This window comes from Hyperolius riggenbachi, chromosome 5 (genome assembly GCF_040937935.1).
Source record: "Hyperolius riggenbachi isolate aHypRig1 chromosome 5, aHypRig1.pri, whole genome shotgun sequence".
In the NCBI taxonomy this organism is placed as follows: domain Eukaryota; kingdom Metazoa; phylum Chordata; class Amphibia; order Anura; family Hyperoliidae; genus Hyperolius; species Hyperolius riggenbachi.
This window is the reverse complement of record NC_090650.1, coordinates 52708373-52730736: the sequence shown is the minus strand read 5'-3', so window position 1 is coordinate 52730736 and position 22364 is coordinate 52708373.

Below are 22364 nucleotides of genomic sequence, written 5' to 3'. Positions count from 1 at the left end.
AGTGCATGGCATGGATGGCTCTATGGAGTAGGGCTTGTATCACTGAGAGGTAAAAAAAGTGAACCCAATCCGAGTAAAATTATTTTAAATAAACACATGATGTACGTTCAAATGAATATTACATAACTATCGTCATTTAGTCTCAGAAGCTCATCGTTTTCTTACAATGATTCCTTCCAGTTCTGACAGATTTCAGTTGCTGTCAGTTATAACTGAAATGGCAACTGATGAGCAAGGTATTGTCTATTGCTTGAGAGTCAATGTTAAAAATAGGCCTAGCTGAAAACAGTACTATACTTACCATAACCTCTGTATTGAAGGACCACTATCGCGAAAAAAGTAGGCAGTTAAAATCTGACAGAATGGGGGAATCTGGGGTTTTGTTTTCAACAGCATTTCCTGAACAGCAGTTGCAAAGTCTAACTGACAAAATAGTGATTAGGGAGGCTGGCTGGTATCTTACTATTTACAGGAAATGCTGTTCAGGAAATGCTGCCTATAAACAAAGAAAACCCTGAGAATCCCCCATGAGGAGATGGACTGGCCCAAAACCTGACAGTTTTGTCAGATTTTAACTGCCTACTTCTTTTGTGATAGTGGTCCTTTAATGTTGAAGTACAGCAAATAAAAACAAATTAGGACAAAAGACAGACTAAACTTAATGTAACATCGGTTTATTACTGTATATTGAGGTGTAAAAGAAAATGTATGCATCCTGTAAGGCCAGGATTTTTTTTGTTTGCTTGAGAATTCTGGTTAACCGAATTCTGGATAACGGGGGTTTTACTGTATAGCTTTTTTATAACATTGCATCATTCTTTCACAGTTGCAGTTTAGACACCACACTGTCTTTTAAACTATAAAAAAAAAAAAAAAAAAAACAGAAATAATCTCCATTTAAACTCCCCTGCAGTAAAACCTTATCTAAAGCTGTCTCTCACTGTTGTTTAACCTTTCTGGCGGTAAGCCCGAGCTCAGCCCCTAGGCTATGCCGCGCAGGAAGATATCTCAGCCCCTAGTGGGGCGATTTTCGCCATTTAAAGAGACTCCGTAACAAAAATTGCATCCTGTTTTTTATCATCCTACAAGTTCCAAAAGCTATTCTAATGTGTTTTGGCTTACTGCAGCACATTCTACTATCACCATCTCTGTAATAAATCAACTTATCTCTCTCTTGTCAGACTTGTCAGCCTGTGTCTGGAAGGCTGCCAAGTTCTTCAGTGTTGTGGTTCTGTGATGCATCTCCCCCCTCCAGGCCCCTCTCTGCACACTGCCTGTGTATTATTTAGATTAGGGCAGCTTCACTCTTCTCTCTTATCTTTTACAAGCTGGATAAATCCTCCTCTGAGCTGGCTGGGCTTTCACATACTGAGGAATTACATACAGGCAGAGCTGTCTGCACTCTGCAGGAAGAAACAGCCTGACACTTCAGTGGAAGATAGCTGCAGGGGGAAAGAAACACACAAATGATCTCTTGAAATTCAAAAGGAAGGGTGTATACAGCCTGCTTGTGTATGAATGTATTTTCTATGTGTGGACATACTGTACATCAACCTACTTCCTGTTTTGGTGGCCATTTTGTTTGTTTATAAACAGACTTTTTAAAACTGTTTTTAACCACTTTTAATGCGGCGAGGAGCGGCGAAATTGTGACAGAGGGTAATAGGAGATGTCCCCTAACGCACTGGTATGTTTACTTTTGTGCGATTTTAACAATACAGATTCTCTTTAAAGAGAATCTGTATTGTTAAAATCGCACAAAAGTAAACATACCAGTGCGTTAGGGGACATCTCCTATTACCCTCTGTCACCAAAAACGCTTTTTCTTCTTTTTCTGTAGCGTTTCAGCTAGCATTTTGGGGTTTTGGGAAGCGTTTTTGGTGTAGTAGATTTCATATATTGTTACAGTAAAGCTGTTACTGAACAGCTACTGTAACAAAAAACGCCTGGCAAACTGCTCTGAAGTGCCGTTTTTCAGAGCGGTTTGCGTTTTTCCTATACTTAACATTGAGGCAGAAACGCATCCGCAATCCAAAATCTGCAGCAGCCCGGGAGTATGCGTTTCTACTAAACGCCTCCCGCTCTGGTGTGCACCAGCCCATTTAAATACATTACCCAAGCGGATCCGCACCCGCAAGCGGATCGCAAACCGTAGCCGAACCGCTCTGGTGTGCACTAGGCCTGTGTGCTGGGCAGGAAGTATTTCAGTTAGTGACATACTTCCTGCCCAGCACTGGTCCTTTCTATCCTGGTTCATTTTCCTTCATATTAACACTTGACAATAAAAAATATATCAATTTAAAGGATGGGGATAAAGTTTAGAGTATATTAACCTCCCTGGCGGTAATCCTCCCTGTAGCGCAGGCTATCCGCCGGGAGCTCGATGCAGAGTCTAGCGTGCAGCGGGCGCTTTTACTCACCTCCCGGGAGATCCAGACGTCAGTAGCTGTTCTCCTTCCTGTCCTCGGAGGCTCTGAATCAGTCTGGTGAGATCGCAGTCATCGGTCTCACTACAGAGTTACAACGCCACCCGGAGGACGGAGGTAAAGTTGCAGCGTTGGAGACTAGGGAGGTGAGTGAGAGCAAGGGCTGCTGCAGAGTCTCTGGCAGCATTATTTTTTCCTGATTTTAAGGTCTGAAACATTTTTAAAAGACCATAAAATCCAGAAATAATCATGCAGCCAGGAAGGTTAAGAGTATATTAAACACATTTTCAGTAGAAAAATACATATATTTAAATAGATCTGCACTTCAGCCCTGAAAGAGGGACAAATGAGGAAGAAAGAGAGAGAAGGACAGGGTTCCCAAAGAGGGACTGTCCCTCTGAAAAAGGGACAGTTGGGAGCTTAAAGGGACACTTAAGTCAAACAAAAAAAATGAGTTTTACTCACCTGGGGCTTCCAATAGCCCCCTGCAGCTGTCCGGTGCCCTCGCCGTCTCCCTCCGATCCTCATGGCCCCGCCGGCAGCCACTTCCTGTTTCGGTGACAGGAGCTGACAGGCTGGGGACGCGAGTGATTCTTCGCGTTCCTGGCCACAATAGCGCCATCTATGCTGCTATAGCATATATCATATACCATATAGCAGCATAGAGGGTGCTAATGTGTCTGGGAACGCGAAGAATCACTCGCGTCCCCAGCCTGTCAGCTCCTGTCACCAAAACAGGAAGTGGCTGCTGGCGGGGCCAGGAGGATCGGAGGGAGACGGCGAAGGTACCGGACAGCTGCAGGGGGCTATTGGAAGCCCTGGGTGAGTAAAACTCATTTTTTTTGTTTGACTTAAGTGTCCCTTTAAGTGAACGAGGCCTAACTTGTATACAGTGCACATTGGGCTCTATTCACAAAACCATGTGCGGTAACTCTTTTTTGGGTGAAAAATTACCTCCAGTGATAATTCACTAAAAATAGTGAAAATAGTGAGTATTCACTAAAAATGTACCAAGTGTGATAAATGTTTGATAAAAGTGTGGTAAAACAGGTGATAAAACTGTCAGTAATATGTATGGAAATAAAGCTTTTTTGACCACTGCAGGGCAGCCCATATACTTGCCATCCATTACACAGAGACGACACCGGAAAGCCTGTCACATTTAAAGTGGGACCTCAACTCTTGCACAGGACAGAAGGAAAACATATATAAATGCACCCCGTATGTATATAATTTAGCCTGTCTATTTCCCCCTCATCTGTGAATAATCACAACTGTAATTTTAGCTCTCAGCTGTGCCAGCTGGCTGCCACGGCAGAGCAGCTAATGTGTAAACACAGGATGTTGACCCTATGTCTGCTTCCATGAAAGCAGGAAGTTCATACACTGGAGTTTTTTGCTGGATTTGTATCAGCTGTAACAAAGAAATGTTTTTCTTGAAAGGTAATTATGCTGTTGCTTATCTTTTAGAGCAGAGAAGAATTTCCTCTTCGGCATCTATTAAATCATCTAAAAGACTGTACAAGGTCTGAAAGTGCGACTTGAGATTAGACACATTCGTCTTTTCCGCCTTCTATGTAAAACTGACATAAACTCGAGCAAACAAAGCTCAGAAGGCTCCATCCTGAAGGCCAAAAGCAGAGAAGTGATAATTATCACTTACCATTTGTAGGTGATAAAAAAAATGGTTAATTAACACCAACTTTTCAATTGAGAATCTCAAATTGGAGATACATTTTGAGGTAATTACCACACTTTTACCGCATGAGGTAAAAAAAATTGTGAATTTGAAAATGGAGATATTTTGGTCGGTGTTTATCACTACCTAATTTAACTCGTGCGGTAACTCATTGAGAATAGAGCCCATTGTGAGTCAGTCCCAGTACCTCTGCTGCCCTGTCATCACATGACTTGATCAGGTAGATTCATTGATCTGTGTATTCCTTCCTGAGAGTGGGGGAAACACAGGAACAGGAAGTGATATGTCAATACAGGAGCAAGTGGCATGCAGAAAGCATTGAAAGGATCTGTAAAAGAACTTTCATACAGAAATGGACAGCAGTAGGGAGTCTACAGGAAGCAGGGGGAGTCAAAGGAAAGCTGGCAGGAACACTAGAGCTAAAGTACATTCTACATGCATGCATACAGGTTGTTGTAGAAAAGAAGTGTTCAAGTATACAACAACAACAAATAACATGTGTAAAGCGATTTTTTCCCGTAAGACTCAAAGCGCATAAGCGTGGCTCAGACCAGTAATTGGCTGATTGATAAATTGTGGTACAGAGGAAGAATTCTTTAAAGGACTGTAGCGTGGATCGGGGCGAGGCCCTAGAGCTGCGCAGCCGCACTAGTGTCTGTGTGGACGGCGCAGCCGTGGCAACCTCTGGCGGCCATTTATGTGGAGGCAGGAGAGCCCGACCGGGCTGTGGGGCGGGAGCCGGCCCAGGGGGTAATTAAGCAGCTGGAACCCGGCGAAACTGCACGGAGAAAGCTGATGTCGTCCTCCGTGCCTTCAAAAATCATGCAGGTAAAAACCTTTTTTTCTAAATATCGGCTCGTAAGTCCTTTATGTCCACAAATGCCAGGCTAAATAGGTTGCTTTTCAGTCTGAATTTGAATAACTCCAAGGATGAGGCTGTCTTTACTGGTTTTGGCAGGGTATTCCAAAGGGTAGAGGCAGCATGATAGAAAGCTCTGGCTCCAAAGGTTTTGAGGTCTACTCTGGGAGGTGTGGTGGTGCAGTTTCAGCACGTCCTTCATGTATCCAGGGCCCAAATTGTGTAGAGGAGAGAAAAATCATTCTAAATGCACCACTGATCAGGGAACATTTTCAGGCTAATTTTATGCATGTTCACTAGAGCCACACATTTTCTTAAGAAAAACAATGCACAACGTTCCTTTAAAGTGTGTATTTTGTGGACATGCAGCGCATACCTATCACTCTACAGTCAGCTCACTGTACATTACGGCCTGCAAGCTGCTCTAGGCCTGTCCAGGCTTGTTTCAATCTCACTCCTATCCTGCAGATTAAGGGTCAGCCTCAATGTGAAAACCTGCCAAATGCCACTGTGTACAGCAGGCTGAAAATGACAGGCAGAATCAGCTGAGGTTCCTAATTGGCACTTGTCCCTAATTTCCAGTGACAGGCCGAGGCTTTCATCGAGTGTCCCTGAAATTACTTGTTCTTGGTACTGCCCTTGTTTTTAGTTTAGCGACAGAACAGTGGAGCTCTCATTCCTCTCACAAGCTTTGATAATATGTTACCCCTGCTGTAACTTCATGGCAACATTTCATAATGGAAACTGGTCTGTCAGATAGACTGAGAGCTAAAAAAAACATCACTGTACTGTGGAGGAAACTGTACAGAGTTCTCTGAACTACATGAAGAGCAATTCAATCAATACTGAGAGAAATGAGCAGGGGCGTCTCACCCACCAGGCAAGTATAGGCGGTTGCCTGGGGCGCCATGAGGTGGTGAGGCGCCATGAGGTGGTGAGGCGCATTCCCCCGCCGCTGCTACCGTGACCATGGTTTTTTTTTTTTATATTATATTACCTCCCGACTCAGTCCCCGGTGCTCGGCACACCTGTGTCACTGGCTGCACACAGACACTGGAGCGAGACAGCCAGGGTACAGATGCAGTCACAGAGAGAAGAATGTGATGTGTCCGTGTTGGAGCCCCGCCCCCGCACAAGACAGCAACACAGCTCGGGAGAAGGGACGTTTCTGCTCCAGACAGAGATGATAAGCTGCATGCACTGGCAGAAGAGAAGGTATGCAGGCAGGCTGCTAAGAACACTTCCTGTCCTGTGTGCAGACTCCCAGTACTGTTATAACTGCTAGAATGTGCCCTGCTCTTTTGATACTAGAGTTTTCTTTGAAAGCTGGTTAGGCTGTAGGCTGGTAAAGCTGTAAACCTGTGCTTTAGTGCTGTGCTGTCTCTCCCTCTCCCCTCTCTGTTCCTCTTTCCCCTCTTCCATCTTATGCTGTCTCTACCCCTCTCTGTTCCTCTGCACTCTCTTCCATCTTATGCTGTCTCTTCCTCTCCCCTCTGTTTCTCTGCACCCTCTTCCATCTTATGCTGTCTATCCCTCCCCCTCTCTGTTCCTCTACCCCCCTCTACATCTTATGCTGCCTCTCCCTCTCTACTCTTTCCCTCTGCTCGGATGTGTATTTTCTGGTGAAACGCTTCCACATTACAATTATTTTCTGACAACGCTGCCCCATTACGATTATTTTCTGGTGAAACGCTGCTGCCCTATGATTAATTTCTGGTGAAATGCTGCTGCAATAAGTGTATTTTCTGATGAAACGCTGCCACCTTACGAATATTTTCCGGTGAACTGCTGCTGCAATAAGTGTATTTTCTGGTGAAACACTGCCACATTACGATTATTTTCTGGTGAATTACGATAATTACTATTATTTTCTGATGAAACACTGCCGCATTAAGATTATTTTCTGGTGAAACGATGCTGCATTATGATTATTTTCCTGGGGGGGAGCTTGGGGGGGCGCCACAGGTTTTCTCGCCTGGAGTGCCAAAATGACTAGAGGCACCCCTGGAAATGAGTGTAGCTAGCAGAGTGGAGGCCCCTGCTTATAGAGTGGAGAGGGGTAGGGGTCAGTCAGCAGATGCTACTGGCACCTGATAATTAGTGAGAACTGAACAATGAGGGGAGGCTATGCAGCTTGCCTCACTTGACTGGTGGGGGTTGATGTGCAGAGCTGCAGTAATATTGCTGTGTGCTGACAGCGCACGGCAATATTACTGTTACTACCGTCAGCAGGTTGCTGCCAGTTACTCTACTTATGTCCCACTCTTGGCTGCAAGGTGTCCCAACCGTGGGACTCTGTGGCCGTATGAGGTAAGATTTGCCTCATTTACCGTTTGCCAAGTCCGAGTAATCATTTTCTGCTGCATTTCATGTGTCAGAGGTAATGGTAGTTGCATTTCATTTGTCAGAGGTTGCTGTAGTTATTATTTGATGTTCATAGATACTGCATTTGCTACTTTGGGGTTATTGTTGCAGCATTTGGCATTTTAGGGGCTCATGATTATTAAATGGTATGCTAATATTGTAGCATCAGCAGCTTCTGCAGATTTTGCGCACAATCTAATCCAACCATAGTCATAGTCTCATGTCCTGCCATATTATTATGTAGTTATATAGCACTGGCATCTAAGGCAGCACTTTACAGAGAATGTAGTCATTTCCTTGGCAGAGCTCACAATCTAATCCTGGCCATAGTCAATGTCTAATGTCCCGCCATATCATTATTATGTATTTATGTAGCACTTGCATCTTCTGCAGCACTTTACAGAGTACATAGTCATGTCATGGACTGACATCCATTATGCAAATCTTCCATTTCACCACATCATTGTGGGAACACTGCTTTCTTATGTGTTTGGGGAACATTGCCTAAATTAACTTTAAGCCCAATCTACACGATACGATTCTTTGTGCGATTCGATTACGATTCTATTTACGATCCAATTAAATCCAACATGTCCGATTGGGATTCGATTCGATTCAATTAGATTTGCCATTGTTTTGCAATGGCAAATCAAATTGAATCAAATCGAATCCCGATCGGACATGTCGGATTTAATCGGATCGTAAATAGAATGGTAATCGAATCGCACAAAGATTCGTATCGTGTAGATTGGGCTTTAGGGTCACTTTGCCTATCTGTGTTTTGGGAGGAAACAGTTACATTAGTTCTCTCAGTCATGGACATGCCCATTTTTCCTCTACGGTTACGCCCATTTTTCAGAGCGGCGCGCAAAAGCACTAGCACTCCATCCCGTTCCAGTTTGAGCCAAGAAAAATCTGTTCATACACTTCTGTAACTATATCCTCTCTGGTCTGTAGGTTACTTCAGAGGCCTTTCGCACTAGGGTGTTGCGTTGCGGCAATTTACCGCGCTGCTAATGCTGGGTAATGAAAGTCAATGGGGAAGTTCAAATTACCTGCGTAGTGGTGCGGTGCGCCGGAAGTGCTCAATCTGACGCAGGTCCATAACTACGTTACCTTGTGTATCTGCGTCGGCCCGGAAGTCATGTTAGTCTATTGCCACTTTTAAAAATGTGCATTACCCAAACAGTTATCCTACTTACTTTTGTCAACAAGTAATGTCAGCTGTGCAAGTCCCCCCTTCCCCCAGCATAGGATCAAGCAACACTGACAACTGCCACTGACATCTATTATAATAAATTCATTTAAAAAGAAAAATCTTACAGAGAGGAGCTCTCTCTATCCTCTGCTAACAGTCACACTGTTTTCATAGCGAGTAGTCCACAATGGGAGCCTCCATGTTTTCCCCTCAGCAGGTGTCCTTTAAAGTGAACTTGAACTAAGTAAAAGTATTTAAAATAAATGCATGATGTACCCGCAAATTAATATTATATACTTACCTTGCTGTCAGTTCATCTCAGAAGGTCACCATTTTCATCTAACAACAATTGCTTCCAGTTCTGACAAGATCTAGCCAGACTAGTTTCTCAGGAAGCTGAAAGCCTTTTTTACCATATTAGTTGCTATCAGTTGTAACTGAAAAGACAGCTGATGTGCAAGGTAATGTCCATGTTTTCCCTATGGCTTAACCTCCTTAGCGGTAACCCCGTGTGGGACACGGGGTAAGCCGCCGGAGGGTGCTGCTCAGGCCCTGCTGGGCTGATTTACGTAATTTTTTTTTCAAACACGCAGCTAGCACTTTGCTAGCTGCGTGTTTGGTCTGATCGCCGCCGCCGATGCACCGCTACCCGCTGCGGATACAGGGCCCCCCCGCATACCCCTTGCGCAGCCTGGCCAATCGCCGCCAGGCTGCACTATGGGGTGGATCAGGACTCCCTGTGACGTCACGACGTCGATGACGTCACTCCATTCGTCGCCATGGCGACGGGGGAAGCCCTCAAGGAAATCCCGTTTAGAACGGGATTTCCTTATGGGCAAGCGGCGCCGGCGGCGATCGGAGCATACGGGGGGATGCCTCAGGGAGGGGGGAAGCATGTAGCTAGCGCTAGGCTAGCTACATGCTAAATTAAAAAAAATGGTGAAGAAAACCCTCCCGCGGCCGCGCAACCGCGGGAATTAAGCCGCCAGGGGGGTTAAGTGAGAATACTGGTTAACGGCATGCTGACCCAGAAGCTGTTACAGGGGCCTTCCACATTTTTAAAATTGAGCACAGAGAATTCCATTGATTACGGTGGACAAACAGGACGCAGGAGAGGAGAAAGAGATCAGACTATCAGAGATCACATCAGACAGAGGAGAAAGAGCAGACTGTGCGGGAGGTAAATATGATGTGTGTATGTTTCTTTTGACTTTTATTTTTAAATTCAGGTTTGCTTTAATCAGCTTGGGACCGCATATGGCAGATTCCATGCCGCTATTGTGGCTCTCCAACTGTGACGCGGTGTAGAATCTACACCGCCAGGTTCTGCCCGTGGACCCGAGCCGTCGTTTGCTCACGCAGCCGCTGTTTCGGCTATCATGGGGCAGCTGAGCTTCCTTGCTTTCGGTAAGGAGCAAGCTCCTTAGCTCCTTACCAGGTGATTACTGTGAGCCAATCACAGCGATCACAGACGAAAGTATGAAAAAAATTGTTCTGGTTTTTAAAGCGGAACTGAATACATTAAAAAAAAACAAAGGGCTTGATTCACAAAGCGGTGCTAACCTACTTAGCACGTCTAAAGTCTTTAGACGCGCTAACCAGGGTGCTAAGTAGGTTAGCACCGGATTTCTCAATCAGATCGCGCGCTAACTTTGCGCGCGCAAAGTTTTACGCGCGCTAAGTGCCATAGGCTTTAATGGGCACTTCACGCGGAGTGCCCTGCGCTCTGTGCAGTATGCGCGTAAAGTTTTACGCGCATAAAGTTTTGCGCGCGTAAAGTTTTATGCGCGAAAAGCTTGTTTAGACGTGCTAAGGGGGTTTTCACAGGCGTGCTAACAGTTAGCACCGCTTTGTGAATCAAGCCCAAAGTGTTTCACTTACCTTGTGGCTTCTGCCACTTGCAACCTTCCTGTCCCGCACCGATCCTCCACAATCCTCTGTTCTCCTGCCACCCGCAATAGCGACCCACCCACAATAGTGTCCTGCTCTATTAGCGCAGGACGCTATTGAGGGCTGGAATACTAAGAAAGATACATGTGGCTCGGGGCGCGCAGCCGCAGTTGCCATCCTCTTATAAGTTGACGTGTGACAGAACCGAAACTAGCTGGCGGCGGGAGAACAGAGGATCGTGGAGGACCGGCGCGGGATAGGAAGGCTGCAAGGGGCTGGCAGAAGCCCCAGGTAAGTCAAACACTTTGGTTTTTTTTTATGTATTCAGTTCCGCTTTAAGAGGCCACAGCCTCCTGGGCCTAAATGAGTTAAGCAGTAGATGTTTGTACAGGTTTTTCTGTGGATGGCTGCAGAAGTTGGTATCTGCAGAATACGTTCTTTGAAGTTTATTGAAAACTAGGCAGTGGCCACCTTGACACAGGCAGTTATTAGTCATGTAAACCTTTATACTGAAACACGCCAGGTTACTTGCATAACGCATGTTAGGTAGATACGACAAGAAAAAGAAAAATGCCAGGCCTAGTTTCCTAGGAAACCCTCCAGTGATTCACACATAATGTACAATAATAATTACACTTTCCAAGGCTGAACTTCCATCCACCGGCATAGAAAGTGCGGCACATTCAGCAGGGGTGGGGGGGCATGTGCAAGAGAAAATGGTGTTGTCATAGGAGCCAATCAGATCTTCTGTTTATTGTCTAAGTTGTTGTGTAGTGTCCAAACATGGGACAGTTTCCATGGCAGCTGCAGTAACAGTAGACCTGATCAGCTGCACAGATCCAGGTGTAAAGAGCTAAAGCCACTCCAACAGCTGGCAGATGTTTATCTGACTAGCGATAAAAACAAACAGGATGGACGAACATCTGTAATGTGACATTTCAGTCTGTGTAGTGCCACTCTATAAGATAACACAGAAGATTGTTTAGTGGACCTCCCACTGCCACTTTTGTAAAGCTAAATAAAGTGGGGGATCACACTTAAAGAGGAGGTCCGAGAATAAAAAAAGATTTACTTACCAGGGGGTTTCCTCCAACCCCTGGCAGCCGTCCTGTGCCCTCGCCGCAGCTCCACTTCCAGCCGGTGTCCCGGGGCCCTCTCCGTCATAGATACTGCGCCTGGGCGAACACTGCTCGCAATCGCGCTGACGTGGTCTGCAGTGTTCTGTGCAGACGCAGTACACTCCAGACCACGTGAACACGATCGCGAGCGGTGTTCGCCCAGGCGCCCCCTGGTAAGTATATCTTCTTTTTTTAAAAATTCCTCACATCTGTCCTTTAAAGAGAATCTGTATTGTTAAAATCACATAAAAGTAAACATACCAGTGTGTTAGGGGACATCTCCTATTACCCTCTGTCACAATTTCGCCGCTCCCCGCCGCATTAAAAGTGGTTAAAAACTGTTTTTAAAAGTTTGTTTATAAACAAACAAAATGGCCACCAAAACAGGAAGTAGGTTGATGTACAGTATGTCCACACATAGAAAATACATCCATACACAAGCAGGCTGTATACAGCCTTCCATTTGAATCTCAAGAGATCATTTGTGTGTTTCTTTCCCCCTGCATCTCTCATGCACTGAAGTTTCAGGCTGCTAGTTTCTTCCTGCAAACAGCTTTGCCCTTGTCTGTAATTCCTCACTAAGTGAAAGCCCAGCCAGCTCAGAGGACGATTTATCCAGCTTGTAAAAGATAAGAGAGAAGAGAGAAGCTGCTCTAATCTAAATAACACACATGCAGTGTGCATAGAGAGGCCTGGAAGGGGGAGTTCATAGCAGAACCACAACACTGAAGAACTTGGCAGCCTTCCAGACACAGGCTGACAAGTCTGACAAGAGAGAGATAAGTTGATTTATTACAGAGACTGTGATAGTACAAAGTGCTGCAGTAAGCCAGAACACATTAGAATGGCTTTTGGAACTTGTAGGATGATAAAAAACGGGATGCAATTTTTGTTACGGAGTCTCTTTAAGGTCGGTTTCACATCGGCAACCATCGTTTTGATTGCGGTGCGATCAGGTGGTTGCATTGCATAGCACTGCTAAAAGCAAGCTTCGTAGCTACCTGCGTCAATTCAATTCTTGGCAGCAAAACACACCATGGGCTTGATTCACTAAGAGAAATAGCATGCCGTATCAAAGTTAACATGCCTTATCAAGGTTAACACACCTTATCAGAGTAGCATAGCGAACTTATGCCTGCTAATTGGCAATGACGAGAGCACCACGGCCCTGAACCCCTGCGGGTTCGTAGAGCTCGCTATGCTACTCTGATAAGGCGTGTTAACTTTGATAAGGCATGTTGTTTGTCTTAGTGAATCAAGCCCCATAAGTGAGGCTCTCTACTGCTCACTTCCTGTGGCGGAAATAGGTATTGCAAGCAATTACATTGGCATCCTGGCATGCGCACCACAACGCTAACACAACAAAGTTTAAAATATCTGTAGCACAGTTGACCTACATGACTTCTGGTCAGCGTGGGTTACTGCAGATGCTGTGTCATAACGCTCTGATGACCTAGCGTCAGGTCAGATGGTTCCCGCGCATCGCACTGCATATGATCTGAAATGTCCCATAGACTTTCATTGCTTTAGCATCAGCCTGCGTTAAAAATGGGTAATGCAACGCAATAAAAATGCACTAGTGTGAAAGGGGCCTCAAGGCTTGTGTGATTTAGTCATTTCAGCATGAACCAGAATCCCTGAACTGAGGCTGGTTTGAGGGTAAAGGGAGGCAGTCTGGGAAAGTTGGGCACCCCTGGTGGATTGGAAAGTTGGGCCCCCCTAAACCACAATACCAATTACACCTATACTGGTGCCCAGTGGACCATTTGGGTGCTAGATATAGCCACACCGGCTGGGCAACGTAGGTAGTGGTGTGAGTGTGCAGATGTTGGTTGGTGTAATATTATAATTACGCATCGCCCAATAGTAAAATATTGGCAGCTCTGCTGATATTTTATTAGCAGCTTCACCATGCGCCAACATTTCCCCAGTGCTCCTATTTAATAGCAAAGGGAGGCCCTGTCCAAGATTAGTATAATGTTGCTAATAAAGAGCGCAGTAAATGTACCAACATCAACAAAAGCTAAGTTGCTCTCATTCAAGTTATTCTATAAAAAACAGTCAAAGCTACAGTTCATGGGAATCCCCCCCCCCCCCCCCCCAAAAAAAAAAAAACAATAATAAACAACAACTTTGTCTCTCCCTCAACATTCACACCCAGTTTTTGTCCCCCACAACCAGGAGGCACATCTGCCAGGGATTATATTACAACTGACTCCCACCACCTATAACAAGTGTGGTCACAACAATGTCTGCTCTTTAGTGGTGTCCTTGGTATCGGCAGGAGGGAGGGAAAACAGTGGGATCTTCCACAACCTCGCCTTCCCTGCAGCTGTAGATTTTCCTATTATTATGCCTACTATATTATAGTTGATATAGTTTAGACTCAGTGAGTGTATGCGGCAATGTGGGCAATCTGAAGGGTGTATTTCTGGGAAGGCCAGCAAGGCCCGGACCTTGGGAAGCAGCTGGTCAAGGGGCGGCTGGCTGGACATGGAAGAGGGATTGCTGCATATGGAAGAAGAGGTTGAAAATGGAGCAACACATAGAAGAGGGGAGCTGCTACACCAGAGATCTGTGTATAACTGAAGGGGGCTGCTGTATATGAATGTTAGACATGGAAGAGGGGGCTGCACAGGGTGCTGTACAAGAAAGTTAGCCTAGGGGCAGAAGAAGTATAAATTTGGCATTGGGCATTCGAACAATTCTAAAATACCCCCATAACTTCATAATCACCGAGGTCAGCAGTGGGCAACCTTTCTCCATCTCCCAGGCGTCTGCATCATTAAAGGGACTCTGAGCACCTCTCATGGGCGTGCCTTTAAGCCAGACGACTTCCAACAAAGCTGTGCTATGACCCCTCTGGGGGAGCCTCTTGCAATGGCCATGCGTGTCACTTCCTCTTCCTGCTTCATTCAGTGATGCACTTCTCTAACAGAGAAGACACGGGTGACCCGGAAGTTATAACATTGCCAAGATGGCAGCCGCGATTTTTAAACTGAAATCGTACGAAACTATTTGGTGTAGAACGGCGATTCAGGCATCAAATGAAAGAGGAGAACACAAGCTACAGAAAGGTATGGATCTTTAAGTACTTTGCAGTACTAGTCGGAGTCTTAAAGGCATACCCATGAGAGCTGCTTGGCGTCCCTTTAATTCTGTATCTAGAATTACAGAATGATTGCTCTGGGTGGCACATGTCTCTCACGAGCCTGTATGCCAGAGCTGATATTATGGACACTTTGTGATAAGGGAACATTTAGCACGTGGAAACAGCAAGTCCTGCAGACGCTGAAATCATTGCTGCTCTCGCCTCATATCTGCACACTAGTAAAAATAACCGTTGTTTGACAGTGTGTGGGGGCAGAAGGCTCTGTGACAGGGCAGAGAGGAGGAATGGAGGAGGCACAGAAGCTGCTGTCACAAGTTTGGAAGGTGTTGGGTGAGTAGGAGGCTGTGCATAGCAGCGTACCATAATTAGAGAACCCATTATATGCTTGATGACATTTATGGCTTTTGCCCCCTAGTGGCCTCTCCAATTTGTATGATTGCACAACAGGGTTCTAGTATTCCAGCAGGCCTAATGTCTTGTGAAGAAAGACTGAGCAGTTACAAGGGAATTGCAAAATGCATGGCATGTGTATTGATTAAACTACTCAGCCAATTAGGACTGCGACATTAGTATACCAATAGAAATACATTATATGTTCTGCGGTGTGCATCATAGATGTTGTTTTCTCAAAGAACTTTGTGGATCTGGTGATGAAGTTGGTTTGAAAAGGAAATGTCCAGTCAGACCAGTTCTGCTGTAGCTGCAGGTAGCTTACTCTTATGTCATTTTGACTTTCATAGTTGGATGTCATTTCTACACAGTATGGGCAACTGATGATGATGACAAATATCCATTATTGTGCACAAGAAAGCAGAGTAATCTATAGGTTAATCGCTTTCACGTGCTAAGGATTGCCTCATCCCATCCGTTTAAAGTGAACTTTGAGTTTAACCTACCTGGGGCTTCTACCAGCCCCCTGCAGACATCCTGGGCCCGCGCCGGGACAAACCGATGCTCAGATCCCCCGCAGGGAGCTAGTGTCATTTCAGCGGGCCACTGGTGGCGCGTGTCCTCCATCTCGCCACCGTCCTACGCATGCACAGTATTCAATTTTCTCGTTTGAACTCTTGTTGTGTACCCGCCAGCAGGAAGATGGATCGGGGAACACTCTTCGGTGGGGGACGTCACTGTGATCCATCTTCCAGTGCTGTTAGGTGAGTATTCAGCTTTAGTCTCTTATTCTTTAGGGCAGGGGCGTAACAATAGACCCTGCAAAAGGATGCAGCTGCAGGGGAGCCCAGAAGCCCCAGGGGGCCCGTGGGGGGAGAAGTTTCTTTTCCCTGTCCTGAGAGACTGAAAAAGTTTTCTGTTCTCTGCACAATTGTTCTAATTACTGCATCTGCTCAGCCACTGATAAGGAATCATATAAAGTTTTGCAGACAAAGATTTGTAGACAGTCCCTATTCAGTTTTCAACAGGCTCTTTTTTATCACAGAAGCCAATGTAATTGATAGAGAAAATGCCTGCAGTGCTTCACTGCTGTCTGTTGTTATCTGCATGGGGAAAACACATTCAACTGTGCACTAGCCAATTGAATAACATTGGTTCTCAGTTTACCTGTGCAGAAAGCGAGGTCATTGGGACCCATTCAAAGTTTCGCAGGGGGCCCAGGGATTTCTAGCTACACCCCTGCTTTAGGGATATCAGGATTCCAAACGTGTGTTTGCTGTCTGCATTTAGTTGGTAGCATAATATATAGTAGTTGGTACAATGATACTTTGTATTGGAGGTTTGTGTAATTAGAGGTTTATGTGGTTCGACATGCGGAAGGCTGCCAAGTGACTAGTCACAAAATGGGCTTGTGTTTGGAATTTTACAAGTCTTGACAACTTCGTACTTTAGCTGCTGAAGAGTATCACCACTTTGCGGCCTTTAAATAATTCACAGTTTGTGCTGAAATGTTTACTCTCAGCAGGAAACCTCTCGCTCTTTCCTAGTTTTCTGCTTGTTACATTTTCTGAAATAAAGTATTCAAAAATAGGTTTTTAATTCAAAGGGAACTTAAAGGAGAACTGCATATAGACTCCCCTCCCTTCAGTGTGAATTAAATGTTAATGAAGGACTTCAAGATGTACTACATAAAAGTACGCCCTCGTGGGGGTAAATGGTCTTTGAATTTTGTTTTTCCTGAGTTTATGATGTGCTTTACCATACTGCCAAACACCATGTTTGCTATTGGAAACAGCGTGTCTCAAGGAATAAGTTTAAATAAGGGCAAGATTCCAGTAGAGCGTGGATGACATATATGTATGTTGGCTAAACACAAAAGGGCTCCTCTGGTTTCTGTTGGCACAGCTTCTGTGGACAGGCTGATGTATTGGGAGAGGATTAGGATATATCAGTCTATCTTACATTTCTATAAAAAAAAATATTGTGTACTTTCATTGGTTATCTTTACTGTGTTGTATGGTTAATGCAAACCTGAACTGAAAATTAAGGCCTCTTTCACACCAAGACGTTGCGTTTTAGGGGACGTTAAGATCGCATAACGTGCCCCTAACGCATCGCATGGTGGTGTTGAAGTTGGACGTCAGATTGAGCCGCGTTATGCAGCTCTTGGTGCACTGTTTTCGTTCTATCTATACTGATAGAACAGCCGCTCCAAGATAGTGATGGGAAGTCTCGATCTTTTCAAGGATTCAGATGATTCAAATCGGATCATTGAAAAGATCCGGATCTTTGAACCGAATCATTTGAATCATTTTACTAGGGAAGCAGACTGGGGGTGAAATGACTAGCAGGACAGGACTTTCCCTGCACTGTACATTCTGTATGTTCTTGTTTCTTCCAGACAGACATCCACTGTGAACCAAATCGTTCATTGTGATGATCCGGATGATTCGACTCACAAAAAAGATTCGGATCAAATGAATGATTCATTCATGATCTAGACAACACTATGGGCTTGATTCACAAAAGAGTGCTAACTGTTAGCACGGCCGTTTTCGCGCGAATTTTGGCATTGCGCGCGATCGAGAATTTTTGCGCAAAACGATAATGTTTTCGCGCGCAAACGCGAATTTTTGCGCGAAAACGATATCATTTCGCGTGAAAATTTGCAATCGCGCGCATTGCGAAAATTCGCGCGAAAACAGCCGTGCTAACAGTTAGCACTCTTTTGTGAATCAAGCCCTATGAGTCCAGGTTACCTCAGCACAGTGCAGTGAATATTAATTAGCCATGTGGCTAGTCACTGAGCATGTGCAAGCAGTCTAACGCAGCTAAAGCCCAGTATAACGCACAGCATGCTGCACTTTCATTCAACGTGTAGCGTTGCACTGTAACGCAACGTGGGCACTGTGAACAGCCCATTGATTTTTCATTACTGTGCAGTGGGCTGCGTTACAGGCTGCTCTAACGTGCACCTGTAATGTCCCACTGTGAAAGCAGCCTTAAAGTCAATATAAACATACACACGTCATACTTACCTCCTATGTAGTCAAACAACAATGTTGTATGCGCCCTGTATATCTAATATCGGGTGTATATATACATTAGGAGTAAATGGATCTTACCTCCTTTAAGGACAAACCACAAAGGTAAGTATAAGTTTTATTCACACATATAATGCTAGGTACACACCATACAATTTTCTGGCAGATTTACCTTCCAGATCGATTATTTACAACATGTTCAGTTCAGTGAAAAACAAACAAAAAATGATCGAAAAAACAATTAAAAAAACGATTGGAAAATCAATCGAAATTCAGAGCGGACATGTTGGAAATAATCGATCTGGCAGGTACACCTTTCCGAAAATTGTATGGTGTGTACCTAATAAAAGACAACGCGTTTCACAGGTGCTGGCCCACTTCTTCAGGTCAATAGAAAAGTGCCTTGGTAGCAGTTAACACGGATGTGAGCGCTTCCAAAAAGAGACTTGGTAGTTTTTCGACTAGCTACCACCCCTCGGTTCTCACATTGTAAACGTCATGTTGGCAATGTACCCAAAGAGTGCGACAACCAGCACCTGCAAAGCAGACCTGGAATACCGAGCGGAAACGGCTGTTTTCTTGTAGGCTCTAACGGTGGTTGCAAGTGTTGAAGCCCACCCTTGTGAGTATTATACTTTTATCATTTATTATACCTATTTGTAGAGACAATACTGCATCGTTTGGCTCCTGGTCTCTCTCATCTTCAGATACAGACACCAGGAATCACACCAGTGCTTTTGCTTCAAATGTCTTGCAGCCTGTGGCATCTCGGTCAAATGCTTTTCTGCTAGCGACGATCTGCATTTTTTACCCTGACAAGGGGAACAGAGATATGGCGGTATAGGACTCTGGAAGCAAACGACTGGACTATTTGTTTTTTTTAACTTCAAGAACTTTTATTTTCAGATATAAGCCTCACATTTTTAGTAATACTCTGGAAAAAGTTTCTTGTGCTCATTGCACTTCCAAGACAAAATCTTCTTGGAAGTGCAATTAGCACAATAAACTATTTTTTTCCTTTCTTTTTATAAGCTGTCCAACTGTGTGACTGTGTGTGACTGTGTCCAGCAATTGGTACAAAATGCAGTGAGACAATGTAAGAAAATATTACAGTATGGGAGAGATGAGAGCAGAGGGACGCCTGCACAGACAAGTCCCACAGGCGCGCACACACCCTCTACTGCAAACACTGCTCACAGGGGAGGGACTGTCTGTGTGTGATTAGATATGGTATGCTGGCCTAGCATGTACTGACTGTATACACTTCAATGCCTCATCTGACAAATGGCAAGGTTTTCATTAAAGGGGCACTCTCCCTGATGCTGGGTACACACTATGAGATTTTCTGGCCGATTTACTGTCAGTTCGATTATTTCCAACATGTCCAATCTGCTTTCCGATCGATTTCTGAGCATTTTCTGATCGATTTCCGATCACTTCAATAGGGAATAGCTCAGAAAATGCTCGGAAATCGATCGGAAAGCAGATTGGACATGTCAGAAATAATCGTGTTTAAAACAAAGAAAAAAGGCGAGCATGCATAATGGTGCAATTAATATTGCTTATTGGCATGTAGCAGAAGGGGGAAAAAGGGTCATCGACCCAAACTCAATATATATGCAAAAAAGAAGAAAAGGCTACCCCTCTAGATGAGTATAGTAGAAGAGCATATGATTGGACCAGGACACCAGGCAAGTATCATATATTCCTTTTTATTGAAGCCAAAAAACTATAAAATTAAAAACATTTAAAAACAAAAGCACGCCATATCCATGCCTGTAATGGGCCCCAATGGTAACAATGATATAGTGGCCTGGCAAATACTAAAAAGCACAAAGATATATAAAATATAGGACACAATAATGGCCTAGTAGTGTGTTCCTCTCAACATGAATGTGAAAAATATCAGCTCAGTGTGACACAAAAAAAGGTCAAAAAATATAAAATGATATGAAGACACTGAGTCACACTGTACATGAGGAGGAACACACCTATATACATGTGATGTTGATGCTGCTTACATAAGACCCCTGTAATACTCAGAATTGGAAAAATAATGAATTATAAATTCAATCTGAACTCCAATATGACTGTACAGTACATGGAAAAGTCATAAAGTTTTGCCAGTCATAAAAATTTGCCAGGCCACTATATCATTGTTACCATTGGGGCCCATTACAGGCATGGATATGGCGTGCTTTTGTTTTTAAATGTTTTTAATTTTATAGTTTTTTGGCTTCAATAAAAAGGAATATATGATACTTGCCTGGTGTCCTGGTCCAATCATATGCTCTTCTACTATACTCATCTAGAGGGGTAGCCTTTTCTTCTTTTTTGCATATGTCAGAAATAATCGATCTGACAGTAAATCGGCCAGAAAATCTCATAGTGTGTACCCAGCATAACAGTTTTTACACAGTGCAATGTGCAAACCCTCACAGTCAGGGGCGTAACTATAGGGGAGCAACCCTTGTGACCACAGGGGGGCCCAGAGCAGAGGTGGCCTTAGAGTACGCGGGGCCTGGGGCGAGTGTCATATGCGGGGCCTAGAGACATATGCTATGGATACACGTTGTGGAAGCACACACTGTATAAGTTAGATAGGTAGGTGCCCCGCAGTATAGATTAGATAGGTAGATACCCTGCAGTATAGATTAGATAAGTAGATACCCTGCAGTATAGATTAGATAGGTAGATACCCTGCAGTATAGATTAGATAGATAGGTGCCTGCAGTATAGATTAGACAGGTAGGTGCCCTGCAGTACAGATTAGATAGGTAGGTAGGTACCCTGCCGTATAGATTAGATAGGTGCCTGCAGTATAGATTAGTTAGGTAGGTACACCGCAGTATATATTAGATAGGGGCCTGCAGTATAGATTAGATAGGGTGGTGCCCTGCAGTACAGATTAGATAGGTGCCAGCAGTATAGATTAGACAGGTAGGTGCCCTGCAGTACAGATTAGATAGGTAGGTAGGTACCCTGCAGTATAGATTAGATAGGTGCCTGCAGTATAGATTCCGCAGTATATATTAGATAGGTGCCTGCAGTATAGATTAGATAGGGTGGTGCCCTGCAGTACAGATTAGATAGGTGCCTGCAGTATAGATTAGACAGGTAGGTGCCCTGCAGTACAGATTAGATAGGTAGGTAGGTACCCTGCAGTACAGATTAGATAGGTGCCTGCAGTATAGATTAGTCAGGTAGGTGCCCCGCAGTATATATTAGATAGGTGCCTGCAGTATAGATTAGATAGGGTGGTGCCCTGCAGTATAGATTAGATAGGTGCACTGCAGTATAGATTAGATAGGTGCACTGCAGTATAGATTAGACAGGTAGGTGCCCTGCAGTACAGATTAGATAGGAAGGTGCCTGCAGTATAGATTAGTTAGGTAGGTACCCCACAGTATATATTAGATAGGTGCCTGCAGTATTGATTAGGTAGGGTGGTGCCCTGCAGTACAGATTAGATAGGTGCCCTGCAGTATAAATTAGATAGGTGCCAGCCTGCAGTATAGATTAGATAGGTGCCAGCCTGCAGTGTAGATTAGATAGGTGCCTGCAGTATAGATTAGATAGGTGCCTGCAGTATAGATTAGATAGGTGCCAGCCGGCAGTATAGATTAGATAGGTGCCAGCCTGCAGTATAGATTAGATAGGTAGGTGCCTGCAGTATAGATTAGATAGGAAGGTGGCTGCAGTATAGATTAGATAGGTGCCTGCAGTATAGATTAGATGGGTGCCAGCAGTATAGATTAGATAGGTGCCAGCCTGCAGTATAGGTTAGATAGGTGCCTGCAGTATAGGTTAGATAGGTGCCAGCCTGCAGTATAGATTAGATAGGTGCCAGCCTGCAGTATAGATTAGATAGGTGCCAGCCTGCAGTATATGGTAGATAGGTGCCAGCCTGCAGTATAGATTAGATTGGTGCCAGCCTGCAGTATAGGTTAGATAGGTGCCAGCCTGCAGTATAGGTTAGATAGGTGCCAGCCTGCAGTATAGGTTAGATAGGTGCCAGCCTGCAGTATAGATTACATAGGTGCCAGCCTGCAGTATAGGTTAGATAGGTGCTAGCCTGCAGTATAGGTTAGATAGGTGCCAACCTGCAGTATAGATTAGATAGGTGCCTGCCTGCAGTATAGATTAGACAGGTAGGTGCCCTGCAGTACAGATTAGATAGGTAGGTAGGTACCCTGCAGTACAGATTAGATAGGTGCCTGCAGTATAGATTAGTCAGGTAGGTGCCCCGCAGTATATATTAGAT